The following is a 16,403-nucleotide window of genomic DNA, read 5'->3' as shown; positions in this document are numbered from 1 at the left end:
CTCTCTCTTTCTTTGTCCGTCCTTCCTCTACCTTTTTTTAGGTTTGTTAGCCGGTCAGATATATTTTTTTAATGATATGTGGGATAATAAGTGCCTAATAAAATTGGAACTTGGATAATACTGTGATAGTTGTAGGCATCCTTTTAATCCCAGAAGAGGCTGCTGTGAGGAATGACGACAGTGATACAGAGAAATGTACAGTGTTTCTTGTGAATACCTCCCATTAGAGATTGGAACATTCATTAGGGCAGAGATTTTATTTGAAAAAAACGTTATGTGCCACCTCCCCAAGCTCTACCAGAATGACCAAAAGGATGAGCGGTTTACGTATTTTTATCTACTACATGAGCAAATATTTTTCTAAAAAAAAAAATACTTTTAAGAAAACACTTTTATTCGGAAGAGGCACATGCTGTATGCTCTGACTTCATGCTAGATTCAGGAGACAGGTAGTACCCATTATTGCTCATTACTCGCAAAAGGGTAATTGTACCATTTGAAGCGTCTAGTCTGCAGCAAGATAGGGCAATTATTAATCAGCAGCACTTCTGCTGCAGTACACTGTGAGTTGCATGCTTACCCGCTTCCCATCTGAGGTGTGGCTGGCTATACCTACTACTACTACTACTATTCAACATTTCTAAAGCGCTAGCAGAATTACGCAGCGCTGTACAGTCAAACATGAAGAGAGACAGTCCCTGCTCAAGAGAGCTTACAATCTAAAGGACATAACAACAGAGACAATCAAATTAGGACAGCATAGTACATCTGATTACACAATAGTTCATAGGGACAGATTAATAGATGTAAACAGCTAAAGGCAATTAAGGTATGCAAATGCATAATACAGACGGATTGGTAGTGGTATTGAATAGAGTAATGGTTAGGTTAAGTGCCAGCAGCTGAGTTGAAAAGATGGGCTTTGAGCAAGGATTTGAAGATGGGTAGGGATGGGGCCTGACGTATCAGTTCAGGAAGTCTATACCAGAGATGTGTGTTGGTTTAAAAAAACAAACAAACAGTGACTTCTTCCTGGGCAGAGGGATCTGCAAGTACAAGTGCATCATCAATGCAGAAATTGGAATATTGGTTTCTTAGGATTTATTTATTATTTTTTTTATATAGATTTTATTGAAGAGAGAGCCAAGCTTCTTCAGTTGAAGCACTGTTCCCTAGAAAATGTTTTTAAAGTGGAGCATTTGTTTGCCGCAAATTTCTTTCCTATCTTAAACACATAGGGGGACCTTTTACAAAGGCACGTACAACGTACGTCTGATTGGAACTACTGCCCCGGCTACTGTGTGCCCTGGGCGGTAATTCCATTTTTTGATGCACATCCAAAACGTGGTAGAAACGCTCATGTTGACGATTACTGCCCGGTTAACGCATGAGACCTTACCGCTTAGTCAATGGGTGACGGTAAGGTCTCATGCCGAAAATGGACATGCATTTGGTTTTAATTTTGCCGCACATCCATTTTCGGACACTTTTTGCAGGCGCACTGGGAAATGGACCTGCGCGTGTCCACAACACTACTACTACTACTTAACATTTCTAAAGCGCTACTAGGGTTACGCAGCGCTGTACAATTTAACATAGAGGGACGGTCCCTGCTCAAGGAGCTTACAATCTAAGAGACAAGTGAACGGACAGTCCGATAGGGGCGGTCAAATTGGGGCAGTCTGGATTTAGTGAACGGTAAGAGTTAAGTGCCGAATGCAGCATTGAAGAGGTGGGTTTTAAGCGAAGATGGGCAGGGAGGGTGCTTGGCGTAAGGGCTCAGGAAGGTTGTTCCAAGCATAGGGTGAGGCGAGGCAGAATGAGCGGAGCCTGGAGTTGGCGGTGTTGGAGAAGGGTACAGAGAGGAGGGATTTGTCCTGTGAACGGAGGTTACGGGCGGGAACATAAGGGGAGATGAGGGTAGAGAGGTAGTGAGGGGCAGCAGACTGAATGCATTTGTAGGTAGAAGGAGAAGCTTGAATTGAATGCGGTATCTGATTGGAAGCCGGTGAAGTGACCTGAGGAGAGGGGTGATATGAGTATATCGGTTCTGGCGAAAGACATTTTTTCAGCGTGCCTTAGTAAAAAGGCCCCCATAGGTATTTAACCTTTTGTGTAAGTTGTAATTTTGTAGTTAGATGAGAACATATGTTTAACTCTTATCTACAGTTTAATTCTTTGACATACTTCTGGAATGGCATGGTTAGTAATTCTTGCAGTTTAGGGATGGAATTCATTTTGAGTGTGAGCAAAAAGGGGAAGATTATTTTCAGATGCATTTCGGGGCCCTTTTTACAAAGGCACAGCACGCCTGCCGTGTGCTTGCTGTGTGCCACTTTGGTGCTACTGCAGGACCCTGGCGAAAGTACCTGCCCTCCCTTTTACAAAGGTTCAGCACGCCTGTTGTATGCTTGTCATGTGCCAATTCGATGGTACCGCAGGAGCTCGGCAGTAGTACCTGCCCTCACAGTGCACCATTTCTGGTGCCTCAAATTTAGGGCCCCTTTTAACCAGCTGCGCTGTAAGCACACTTTTTTTTTTTTTTAGTGTGCGCTAACGATACACCCCCTTTATATTCCTATGGGTGTTCTGTCCTCTGACAGGCTCGCACCAGTTTATAATGTGATCCTAAAATGTGTTTAGTGCCTTTACTGTTGTTCTCATTTCTAAGGACTCTCATCGCTGCAGTTCTCACTGCAAAGATACGTGAGCAAGGCTTTGTGTGTAATGTAGTTCTGTTCACAGGCAATGCAGCCACACTTGTCTGTCTGTAGAAGAATGGTTACCACTGGTTGTGAGGCTGCCCAGACCTTCTTTCTGTCTCAGCCAAGCTTGGCCCCTTTGTTTACCTGCTATCATTTCCCGGTCATTCTTACTATCTCTGTCCTGAGAGGTCAGCCAGGTATGACCTTCCCCTGCAATCGAGGGCCGTCCTCTAGCACCTCCCTTGCCACCTGGTGGCAGGCTCTGTCCCTATTGGTCCTTACCTCCTCCTCCCTGGGCCTGTGTGAGGCTTCTTGACCTCCTTGCCCCTTTTGCCATGAGGCATTCACCATCTTGCTTCAGACAGCACGTGGCCTGCTGAACTCCTTGCAACAAATTTGGTTTTTTACCTTGAAACTATCTCTTCTCTAATGAGATATCGCACTCTCCAGTCACCCAGCTTTGAACCACTTTCTATCTGCTTAACTAGTTCTCACTTCTGCAATAAAGCTACATCTCTTCAGATCTCCACCTCCAACCACTGCAACAGCTCTCAGGATTACGGAGTCTCTGTGCCCTGGAGCAATACTTCTGAACATCTGACTGTGAGCAAATTATCTGTGATTTATTAAATAAAGAAACTTCAGAAAAATAATAGAGACTTCAGGTGTGTTCTGGTGTGCCAAGGTTATGCTCCAAGATATCAAGACTTTACAGTAACAAGTCTTTGAGGACAATGGGTGTCTCTAACATTAGTGCATGCTAAAGCTAAAAATATATACGGTGAAGCCCCGGGATACATGACAGACTTGATCGACCTACCAATTAGAAACACATCCGAATCAACATGAACATACCTAAATCTACACTACTCAAGCTGCAGAGGACTCGAATACAAATCAACCTACGCATCCAGTTTTTCCTACATTAGCACACAACTATGGAACGCATTACCAATAGCCTTGAAAACTATGAACGATCACCTAAACTTCCGGAAAACACTAAAAACTAACCTGTTTAAAATAGCATACCCTGCTGATCCAACATAAATGCCTGATATCTGCAACACAACAAAACTAAAGTACGTAATGGACATAACACAACTCTTCCATTATATGATGCCCTAATGTGGCTGTGCCACATGAACTTTATCTTATCACAACATCACTTTGTATTTGTTCACACCGGAGTCTGCAAAGGCCTCTCGGTACTCTGTAAGCCACATTGAGCCTACAAATAGGTGGGAAAATATGGGCTACAAATGTAATAAATAAAACGTTTGTGTGCTTACAGTGTGGCTTAGTAAACAGGGTCCTTATTTTAATTGGACCGCCAATAAGGGCGCCCCCAGGAAATGGGCTTGTGGTTAACTTGCCACACAGCCATTTTCTTTATTTTTTTTAAGCCTGTTACCCGCTGCAGTAAAAGGAGGCCTCGGCACGCAGCAAGTCCACACACCAACCCCACCAAAGGGCTCCTTTAGCTGCAGTTTAGTAAAAGGGGCCCTTTATTTTTAAACAGCACACAATTTTGCAGTGTTTTGTGCTACATCAATGTAAAGCAGGCTGGGTCTGGCTATTATAAAAAAATTTTGAGCAGATGGAACTGAATTATTGTAGTGTTCTAACATGTATAGCAACGCTTTTGGATTGCAAATCTAATTTTACTGCAAGGTCAAGATGCGGACGAGTTAACAAACAGCTATGTATATTCTCTGCATATATCTATTGGCAGTATTCCCAAGATTCTATATAGCGCGCCTGGAGATGTGTGCCAAAATCCAAGCTGATTCTATAACAATGCACTTAACAATCTAATGAGCACTTAACAAGAAATAATGAGCACTAATTGGCACTGATTAGAATTTACGTGCACAACCCTCTTAGCCTATACTGTAACGAAGTGCGTTGAACTTCTAACGTGTGCAGGCAAAAAGGGGCGTGGAAATGGGCGTTTCATGGGCACTCTGACATTTAAGCATGCAGTTATAGAGTATGGGCCCAGTGTACTTAAAATCTGCAAGCCAGGACTTACACAAATGTTTTTTTGGTGTGAATGGATGCGTGTAATTTTTAGGCGCTGTTATATCAACTAAGCGTATTCTATAATCGGCGCCTAAATCTAGTCGCTGATTTCAGTGCCAATTTTTTTTTCTTTTTTTTTAGGCGCCATATACAGAATTTCCCCTTATGTGCCTCACTCCTTCTTAATACTATGTGAGGGGGAATAGCCCTAATGGTTAAAGCAACCAACTGAGACCCAGAGCTGAAGTAATTATGGGTAATTAGCCTCTCCTATTTTCTGTCTACTGGAGCAGTGTTTCTTAACCTTTTCTTGGAGGCATACCTAGCTGGTTTAAGTTTTGAGGCTTACTGTGATGAGTATGCCTGATGTGCGCACATAGTAGATGACGGCAGAGAAAGACCTGCACGGTCCATCCAGTCTGCCCAACAAGATAACTCGTATGTGCTACTTTTTGTGTATACCTGACCTTGATTTGTATCTAAATTACGAAAAAGAGCTAAGATATCCAACAATTAATAATTCATATAGCTATAAATGATATCCCCAGATGTTTCTGATGTGTCCTAATGATTTTAAATAGGAGGAAAAACCTCAAATTATAAGGGAGCACTCCGTCGTTGATACAACCAACATTAGGGAGGTCCCTTAAATCATCATGGGCAAAAACCTCCTTTTATTTCAAAAGTATGGCTCCTGCTCAAATACTTATAACAGATAATAACCGTCTATCTTTATAAAACGGGGCAAATGCACTTATCTTTACATTCATTAAAACACCTTCCATAGAAGTCTGCCCAGCACTAGCCCCGCTTCCCATCACCGGTTCCGCCACCCAATCTCGGCTAAGCTTCTGAGGATCCATTCCTTCTGAACAGGATTCCTTTATGTTTATCCCACGCATGTTTGAATTCCGTTACCGTTTTCATCTCCGCCACCTCCCACGGGAGGACATTCCAAGTATCCACCACTCTCTCCGTGAAAAAACACAATGGACTCCTTTATATGTAGATGTATTTTATGTATATTCATTGCAGTTATCCTGAAAAGCTAACTGATTAGTTGTACTTGCACGAAAAGGTTGAGAAGCCCTGCACTACAGGCAGAGCATAGAGTTGAGGGTGCAGTTTCTAGATCAGGGCTTCCCACACCAGCTAATCAGGTTTGTAGGATAGCCATAATTATCGTGAAGGAGATTGTGTAGACTGAGTTCCAAAGTTGAGGGTGCAGTTTCTAGATCAGGGCTTCCCACACCAGCTAATCAGGTTTGTAGGATAGCCATAATTATCGTGAAGGAGATTGCGTAGACTGAGTTCCAAAGTGTACAGATTTCTCATGTGTATTTATTGTGGATGTCCTGAAAATCCAGGACAGGTTTGAGAAACCAGCTTCTAGCTGGAGGAAGAAGATGTTTCTTGCAGTAGATTATGAAACGTTGGCTTTCAGGTGTCAGAGAGAGTGGACTATGGAGCTTTTATTTATTTATTTTGACATTTATATCCTGCATTTTCCCAAACAATGTTTAGGTTCAGTGTGAGCTTACAAATACAAATATTTAAATACTATATAGTGCAGTTGACTGCAATTAAGCAATAATGCATTTTACAATAAATCTTACAAGTCGAAACAGAAAAACTTTCAAGTTCAGATGTAGGAAGGTTAGACAGTCAGTTGGCAATTCAGTTTTTGGCTACTAGATTGCTTCTAATGAGCTTGTTCTGCCTTGTAGCTAAACATTAGCTTTATATAATTTTGCTCTCTTTTTGCCCTAACATTCCTTGCTTTCTGTCTTCACTTTCTGACATTTTGTTCCACTCTACTACTACTACTACTTGACATTTCTAAAGCGCTACTAGGGTTACGCAGCGCTGTACAATTTAACATAGAAGGACAGTCCCTGCTCAAAGGAGCTTACAATCTAAAGGACAAATGTACAGTCAGTCAAATAGGGGCAGTCTACATTTCCTGAAAGGTATAAAGGTTAGGTGCCGAAAGCAACATTGAAGAGGTGGGATTTGAGTAAGGATTTGAAGATGGGTAGGGAGGGGGCTTGGCGTAAGGGCTCAGGACGTTTATTCCAAGCATAGGGTGAGGCAAGGCAGAATGAGCGGAGCCTGGAGTTGGCGGTGGTGGAGAAGGGTACTGAGAGGAGGGATTTGTCCTGTGAGCTCCCTTCATGTGTGTTCTTACTGCTTCATTCTTAATACTTTTTTTTCCCCTAACCTCCTCCTCTCTATCATGAACTTTTCTTTCTCATCTCAAAAGTGGTAAAACCGAGATTCCCTCCCCCCCCCCCCCCCCCCCCCCCCCACACACACACATTGAAATATTCTGTTTTTGTGGCTTGTACACCTCCTGTTTTTTTTTTTTTCTTTCTTGTAATCCTCTTCCATAACCCTCAACCCTCCTTCCTCCTCCTCCTCTCTCGGCTTCTTCTTCTCAGTCTGCAATAGTGGTGACTATCCAGTTGCCCAGATGGGTCCCTGCGTATTTATTCTTTTTGCTGCCACTCTTGCTCGTCTTCCCAGAGTGCACACTTCTTTAGAACAGAGAAGTAAACAGCAAGAAACAAGAAGTATTGTTCACTTTACACCTAAACTTGAATGTGCATGCACCTAGATCCAAAAGATGAGTCTCACGCTGTGATGGCTGCAGCCTTGGGGTTTTTTTTGTTGTGGTGGATGCACCTTATACTAAGTTTCATCACAAAAGAGTAGTCCTCTGTACTCACCCTAAGTTCCTTCCGAAAGTGGTGTCGGAGTTCCATCTGAACCAGTCGATTGTCTTGCCAACACATTCTTTCCCCGACCTCGTGCCCATCCTGGAAAAAGCAGCTTGCACACCTTGGATTGCAAGAGAACATTGGCCTACTACATGGAGCAGACAAGGCCCCATAGACAGTCCGCCCAGCTTTTTGTTTCTTTTGATCCCAACAGGATGGGGGTTGCCATTGGGAAATGCACTCTTTCTATTTGGCTGGGAGATTGAATATCCTTCACTTTGCCCATGGTGGGCTGGCCTTGGAGGGTAGTGTCATGGCTCATAATGTTAGAGCCATGGCTGCGTCGGTAGCCCTCTTGATATCATCCTCCATTGAAGAAATTTGCAAGGCTGCGACATGGTTTCCAGTCCACACATTCCCATTACACTACTGCTTTGAGTAGGATACCCGACCCAACAGTCGGTTTGGGCAGAAAATGTTGCAGAATCTGTTTGGGGTCTAGAATCCAACTCCACCCTCCTAGGCCCATTTTATTCTGTTCCAGGCTGCACTCTTATGTAGATTGCATATAGTGGGGTTTTTTTTTATTTTAACCATTTATAACCTACTCTTTTGAAGCAGCTTAAAAAAATAACATGCACAGTCAGGTGGAGGACAACAAACAAAAAAATGAAATTCACATGAGCATAAGAAATAAGCCACAATAAACTTCAAAACACTTAAAAAATGTAACTAAAACACTTGAATAGATAATTTTAAACATTTCTAAAAAAAAAATGCACAAAAGTCATACTATGTAAGTCCTGTGATAAAGTATTCCACAAAAGAGAATTAGCAACAGGAAAGATTGAAAATGGAGTGGTGATACAGCTCTGCATGTAGGGTGATAAGCATGCAATGCTTTGAAGATAAGGGCCAAGGTCTTGACCTGAATTCTACATTTAACAGGCAATTGCTGTAAACTGAACAGATTGGGATAGACCTGACAAAAACCTGCACAACTGCATTTTGAGCTATCTGCAATGCCCTCGGTGCATGAAAGGGGACACCCAAATACAGAGCATTGCTGTAGTTGAAGTAAGGTGTAATAATTGAAGTCGAAAAACTCCCTTGCTAATTCTAATGGATAGAGAATCTTCTGAATAACATTTTATAAATGAGATTGGAAAGACAGTGGCAAATCCAACAGGACCCCTAGATATTGTACTTGCTTAACAATAGGCAACATGTTTTCCAAAATTATATGAGAGGGAAATGAGGGATTAGCACATCCCGATGTAAAAGAAAAAATTCTATATTCAGTCTTAAGCTTGTTATCAGCCAAGATTCAATTATGTGCAAACAAACCTGCAGAAAAATCGAGCTGGGTATCAGCTGGGTTTCCATTAACAGGAAACAAGAATTGTATATCAGCATACAGTCTATATTGTACTAGACAGAAAGAACCTTAGAAACTGATTACATATAAATAAAACAGAGAACAGACAAAAGGGCTGAACCTTGTGGAAGCCCTGAATTAAGCTCTTTCTATACTGAATGCTCCTTCACTTGCACACACAACATTTGGTGAGATAGAAATGAGGAAAACCAGTCCTAGACCGTTGGTGTTCAATCAATCTAATAAAAGGACATACATACTTGATTTGTCCTTTCCATTTTCAGGGCATAGACTAGAAGTCTGCCCACAACCGGCTTAATGTTAAACTACTGAAGTTGCTGTTGAAGCCTGCTCCAGCCCAACTACATCTGTTTAGCCATAATTGGGACAGACTGGACATCTGCCTGGCACTGGCCTTAATTCCCAACCACTGGATTGGTCACCTTATCATGGTATTTTTTGTTTTGAGTCTATTCTTTTTCTATATATAGGAATCCTTTGTTTCTCCTGTGCCAGCTTGAATTCCATTACCATTTGTATGTCCACCACCCGTGGGCATGCATTCCAGCCATCGGCCACCCTCTCTGTGGAAAAAGTACTTTCTGGCATAATTCTTAAGTTGTCTCTCTCTCTCAACCTCAATTCATATCCACTAGTTCTACCACTTTCCCTTATCTAGAAAAGATGTTTGCATATTAATAATTTCCAAATATTTAAATGTCTGTCATGTCACATCATCCTTATCCCTCCTTTCCTCTAGGGTATACATATTCAGGTCCTTAAGCCTCTTCTCATACATTTTTGAGCACAAATCCCATATATCATTTTTGTCACTTTTTCTTCGAACCGCTTCAAGATTTTTTACTTCCTTAGCATAGGTTTTTAAGTTCACAAGGATTTGAATGTCTTTCAAAGCCTCAAACAACAGATGCAGCGGAAAGTGTTGCAGAAGCTGGTAGAACTGCAACAGAGCGCTCGGGAACAAGCAAGAGGGGGTGTCCATGCACCCAGCCTGCAGACAACCCCTCCAGTTTCAGTATTAAAGAAAATGGTGCCAGAAGACAACCTGGACTACTAGTTAACCAATTTTGAGAGAACTACCCACTTTGCTGGTTGGCCAGAGGCGGTGTGGACAACTGATCAGAATTTTTTTTTGTTACATTTGTACCCCACGCTTTCCCACTCATGGCAGGCTCAATGCGGCTTACATAGTGTATACAGGTACTTATTTGTACCTGGGGCAATGGAGGGTTAAGTGACTTGCCCAGAGTCACAAGGAGCTGCCTGTGCCTGAAGTGGGAATCGAACTCAGTTCTTCAGTTCCCCAGGACCAAAGTCCACCACCCTAACCACTAGGCCACTCCTCCACTGTTGCTACTATTTGAGATTCCACTAGCAACATTCCATGTAGAAGTCGGCCCTTGCAGATCACCAATGTGGCCGCGCAGGCTTCTGCTTCTTTGAGTCTGACGTGCAGGACGTCAGACTCACAGAAACAGAAGCCTGCGCAGCCTTCTACATGGAATGTTGCTATTGGAATAGCAACATTCCATGTAGAATCTCTAATAGTATCTGTTTTATTTTTGTTACCTTTGTACATCGCGCTTTCCCACTCATGGCAGGCTCAATGTGGCTTACATATTGTATACAGGTACTTATTTGTACCTGGGGCAATGGAGGGGTTAAGTGACTTGCCCAGAGTCACAAGGAGCTGCCTGTGCCTGAAGTGGGAATCGAACTCAGTTCCTCAGTTCCCCAGGACCATATTCCACCACCCTAACCACTGGGCCACTCCTCCACTGGTAGTAGCCAGACGGCATTCCAAGATGTTAATCCCGCTGGGATGGCCACCTATGTGGAAGTGAAAGTTGCCATTTTGGAGAGGGCGGGCTGCACCCCAGAGGCCTATCGGCAGCAGTGCTAGAAGGGGTCCATACAGGTGAAAGAGAACCACTGGAGTGTCTTCTACCGACTCAAGGAGGTCACCTGGAGATTGCTGCAACCAGAAGGGGAAACAAGTTCGGAGATTGCAATTTTGGGATGGCCCTATTTCTCTTTGTGCAGTGGCCTATGGGAAGTCGATGCACAGGGGTAAAGGTTGGAGCTGCGTTTGTACTGGTTTAGCTCTTTGCATGTTCCCAGGCCTTAAATACTTTTGGTTGCATGACAGAGACTTGAGCCAAAGGATGAAGAACCTCACTGTGTGTTCTCGGTAGTTCAAAGGATATTACTACTACTACTACTACTATTTAGCATTTCTATAGCGCTACAAGGCATACGCAGCGCTGTACAAACATAGAAGAAAGACAGTCCCTGCTCAAAGAGCTTACAATCTAATAGACAAAAAAATAAATAAAGTAAGCAAATCAATTAATGTGAACGGGAAGGAAGAGAGGAGGGTAGGTGGAGGCGAGTGGTTACGAGTCAAAAGCAATGTTAAAGAGGTGGGTTTTCAGTCTAGATTTAAAGGTGGCCAAGGATGGGGCAAGACGTAGGGGCTCAGGAAGTTTATTCCAGGCGTAGGGTGCAGCGAGACAGAAGGCGCGAAGTCTGGAGTTGGCAGTAGTGGAGAAGGGAACAGATAAGAAGGATTTATCCATGGAGCGGAGTGCACGGGAAGGGGTGTAGGGAAGGACGAGTGTGGAGAGATACTGGGGAGCAGCAGAGTGAATACATTTATAGGTTAGTAGAAGAAGTTTGAACAGGATGCGAAAACGGATAGGGAGCCAGTGAAGGGTCTTGAGGAGAGGGGTAGTATGAGTAAAGTGACCCTGGTGGGGACGCAGACAGAGAGGGCAGGGACTAAGTGCTTTGACACAGCAATTTCTGCAACTATACATCTCGGTGATAACTGTGCCTTCAGTGCAGTCAAGCTCTTCTGGTGCAGACACTGGAACAGATCTGTTGGTACATAGGGAACCCATCCTGCATTCATGATACTGACCAAGGTTGGCCTGTGCGAGCAACATTTATGTCCACCACAGTGGTCCCTGACCAGTCTCCCTTCTGCGTAAGCAACATCTACAGTGCACTGTCTTGATTTCTGGCCCAAACTGTACCATTAGGCGCTCTGGTATTGAGCTGAGATCTTTGATCTGACTATTTCTGCTTCGACGTGCAGTCATTCCTAGCATGGACTCTTGAACAGATAAAGGTTTCACAGAACCTGCTAGCCCCCTAAGCGTGAGGATCTCCTCCAAGAGGCAGCACATATTGATTCTGATCCTGCATGGTTCCTCTTACAAGGCATGAGAGGGCATTATGGAAAGGGCTGCTTTGAAAGGAAGGGCCTATGCTGTGATGTAATATCCCCTTATTTATCTTCATAAATTAAATATATTAAAAGAAGGATGCTTCTGTTTCTGGTTTTTCTAAAGCTTTTTTTTTGTAGAAGCAGACTCTTGTTTTATAATTTTAATAAGAGATTGAGCCCTTTTCCAACATTTGAGCTTGGCAACTCATTACAGTAAGCCCACTTTATGCGGTGCGTACCATGTTTATCCTAAAATCAGATGCCTACATTCCATGCCAGACTGATAGATTTACCTCCCAGAAATTCATCGGTGTCTGTCATCCTCGTACTTATCTTATTCTGCACTATCCTTCCTGCAGGAATCTAAAGTACAAGTCAATCTATGCTTCATCCTTTTCGTACATCAACCCGCAATCCTGGAACGCCTTGCCGAGACAACTGAGACAGACTTCGGATCACCTAACATTTAAGAAATTACTAAAAACGTATTTGTTTAGTAAAGCCTATCCCAAAGCCCCCAGTGCTCTTTAATCCCCTATTTCCATTTGTCAGATTTCCCCGCTCTCTTTTTTGCCTTTGCTTCCCTTTTGTTGCTCCCGATTTCCCATCCGTATTCTCTTATTTAGCTGCTTACGTTCTGTATTTGTTACTTTTTATTTTACTATTATATCCTATTGTATTATGTAATTTTATTGTAACTTTGTTAGCCACATTGAACCCACACTTGCTGGGAAAATGTTGGATACAAGTGAACCAAATAAATAAACTGGCACAAGCCCTTTGTACTGTCATTTCATTTTTTTTTTTATGAAAGACTTTCCTCATGGGAAACCACCACTGCAGAAGGGCCCCTATTCCATGGGACTTTAATTTTCCTTAGGAAGTCGACATTTGAACCACTGGAGTCTTGTTTCATTGAAGCACCTTAAATGGAAAATATTCTTCCTAACGTCCGTTACCTCTGATAGTTGAGTGACTGAATTTACAAGCACTTGTAACTTACGAGTCGTACATAGAACTTAATCATACCAATTTGTTCTATGAATTCATCAACATTTCTTAGCTAAGGTAATAATACCTTCAGAATGAGATGATAGCACAGGGAGGACGTCTTTAGATTTGTTAGGAACTGGGGAACATTTTGGGGGAAAGGAGAGCCTGTTCTGGGGAAAAATGGGCTCCACCTTATCCAGGGTGGAAGCAGGCTGCTGGCATCAACATTTAAAAAGGAGATAGAGCAGCTTTTGAACTAGAAACTGGGGGAAGTACATGGTTCAGAACAAGGTATCTTTAAAAGATATCACCAAAACAGGGAAGATAAGGCACCTCTCGATTAGAAAGATTGCAATAAAGCCCATAGGAGACCAGGGGGCCCATTTTCAAAGCATTTAGACTTACAAAGTTTCATAGTAACCTATGGAACTTTGTAAGTATAAGTTCTTTGAAAATACGCATCCAGATGAGCAGACAGATTTAAAGATTGCAAATTATCACTGTCAACTGCTGAGCAAGTTGTAAATAGGAATAACAAATATTGTTTGAAATGTCTGTATGTAGATGCTAAAAGCCTAAGCAATAAGATAGGAGAGTTAGAATATATTGCACTAAATGAAAATATGGATATAATAGGCATCTCTGATGGAAGTAAGGTAACTAGCGGGATGTGGTCATACCAGGGTACAAATGATATTGCAGTGATAGGGTGGGTTGAATTGGTGGAGGGAGGGGGGGGGGCAGCATTATGATTTATAATTTATCTGAATTTGCTATACCGCCGTGACTAACTGGCGGCTCTCGATGGTTTATAATAAAAACAATACAAAATTTGAGAAAAGGAAAGGAGTTACAATGTTTTATGGGAAAGCGGATAGAACAGAGAGGTAGCGATGCAGAGGGGTAGGACAGGGAAGGAATAAAATACTACAATGAGAACCGATAATTGATAACCTCACTAAACCACCCCACCAACCTACTCAGTTATGAAAGTCCACCTTCTATAACTACCCTAATCAATCCCTTCTTTCCTCTCTCTTCCCTACTTAATCTTTACACAATACTAACTGTATCTGATATCCTGAAATGACAATGCTACTAAAACTATGTAAGCCACATTGAGCCTGCAAATAGGTGGGAAAATGTGGGATACAAATGCAATAAAATAAGGAAGAAGAGGACAGAGGGTAATAGCAAAAATGCTGTAACAACTTAGCAGAAAAGGCTTTAGCAAAAAGCCTTTAGTTTTGAAGGTTTTCAGAGAGGTTTTGGTACGAGTGTGTAGCGGGAGAGAGGGCCTTGAACTGAATAGACTAAAAATTCTACAGGACATAAAACACATCTTGGAATCCCTATGGATAGAAATTCTATGTGTAAAGGGGGAAAGGATACTGATACGAGTGTACTACTGTCCACCTGGCCAGGATGAACATACAGATGCAGAAATATCAGGAATTAGGGAGGTTAACAAACTGGGTAACGTAGAGGGGCATAATCGAACTTGGGCGCCCATCTCTAAGAACGCCCCAGCGAAGGGGCGGGGCATCCCATATTATCGAAACAAGATGGGCGTCCATCTTTTGTTTCGATAATACGTTTGGGACCGCCCAAATCTCGACATTTAGGTTGACCATCTTGACATTTAGGCCGGCCTTAGAGATGGCCGACCTCAGTTTTCGCCAATAATGAAAACCGAGGACGCCCATCTCAAAAAGGACCAAATACAAGCCATTTGGTCATGGGAGGAGCCAGCATTCGTACTGCACTGCTCCCCTCTCATATGCCAGGACACCAACTGGGCACCCTAGGGGGCACTGCAGTGGACTTCACAAATTGCTCCCAGGGGCATAGCTCCCTTACCTTGGGTGCTGAGCGCCCCAACCCCCCCCCCCCCCAAACCCACAACTGTACAACACTACCATAGCCCTTAAAGGGTAATGGGGGGCACCTAGATGTGGGTACAGTGGGTTTTGGGTGGGTTTCAGAAGTCTCACATTTACCACCACAAGTATAACAGGTAGGGGAGGATGGGCCTGGGTCCGCCTGCCTGAAGTGTGCTACAGTACCCACTAAAAACTGCTCCAGGGACCTGCATACTGCTGTGATGGAGCTGGGTATGACATTTGAGGATGGCAAAAAATGTTTTTTAATTTGTTTTTTTTTGGGTGGGAGGGGGGTTGGTGACCACTGGGGGAGTAAGGGGAGGTGATCCCCAATTCTCTCTGGTGGTCAACTGGTAAGTTTGGACACCTTTTCAAGGCTGGGTTGTGAACAAAAAGGGACCAAGTAAAGTCGGCCAAATGCTCATCAGGGACGCCCTTCTTTTTTCCATTATCAGCCGAGGACGCCCATCTCTTAACCACGCCCCCATCCTGCCTTCGGTACACTGCTGACATGCCCCCTTGAACTTTGGTCGTTCTTGCGACGGAAAGCTGTTGAGGACGCCCTAAATCGGCTTTCCATTATGCCGATTTGGGCGACCTTAGGAGAAGGACGTCCATCTCCCGATTTGTGTCGGAAGATGGGCGCCCTTCTCCTTTGAAAATAAGCTGGATAATAATAATGGGTGATTTCAATTACTCCAATATTGACTGGGTAAATATAACATCAGGGCATGAAATCAAGGGCTGATACATGGAGCAGCTGGATCAGGAACCAACAAGAGGAGGAACAATTCTAGACCTAGTTCTTAGTGGAGCGCATAATTTGGTGATAATGGTGTTGAGGCCACTTGATAACAGTGATATCATGATCAGATTTGATATACTATCTGGAGTAAGTACATAAAGGAAATCCAATACATTAGCATTTAACGTGCAAAAAGGAGACTATAATAAAATGAGGAGAATAGGGGGAAACCCAAAAACATTTAGGGGAACAGCTTCAAATATGAAAACTTTTCATCAGGTGTGGATGTTATTCAAAAATATGATCCTGCAAGCCCAGACTAGATATCTTCCATGTATATAAGAAGGAGGAAAGAAGGTCAAACGACAGCTGGCATGGTTAAAAATTAAGGTGAAGAAAGCTATTAGAGCTAAATGAAAATCCTTCAGAAAATGATCTGAATGGAAAAAAGGAAAGAGCTACTTTTTCTTGCATAAATATATTGCTTATGAAACTAAAATTGTCTGTCTAATGTTTTGGAGAGGTTTTTTTTTTTTTTTTTCAAGTATTAAGTCGTAATAAACAAAGAGGAACATTTTCGATATGATGTCTAAATCTGACTTGGATGGTGGCTCAAAAAGTCCAAAAATTGAATAGCAAATATGAACATTTTTAAACTGACAAAACATTTATCTTTATGTTTTGAAAATGACCTTTTCTAGATG

This window comes from Microcaecilia unicolor, chromosome 3, assembly GCF_901765095.1.
Source record: "Microcaecilia unicolor chromosome 3, aMicUni1.1, whole genome shotgun sequence".
Lineage (NCBI taxonomy): Eukaryota > Metazoa > Chordata > Amphibia > Gymnophiona > Siphonopidae > Microcaecilia > Microcaecilia unicolor.
This window is presented reverse-complemented; position numbering follows the sequence as displayed.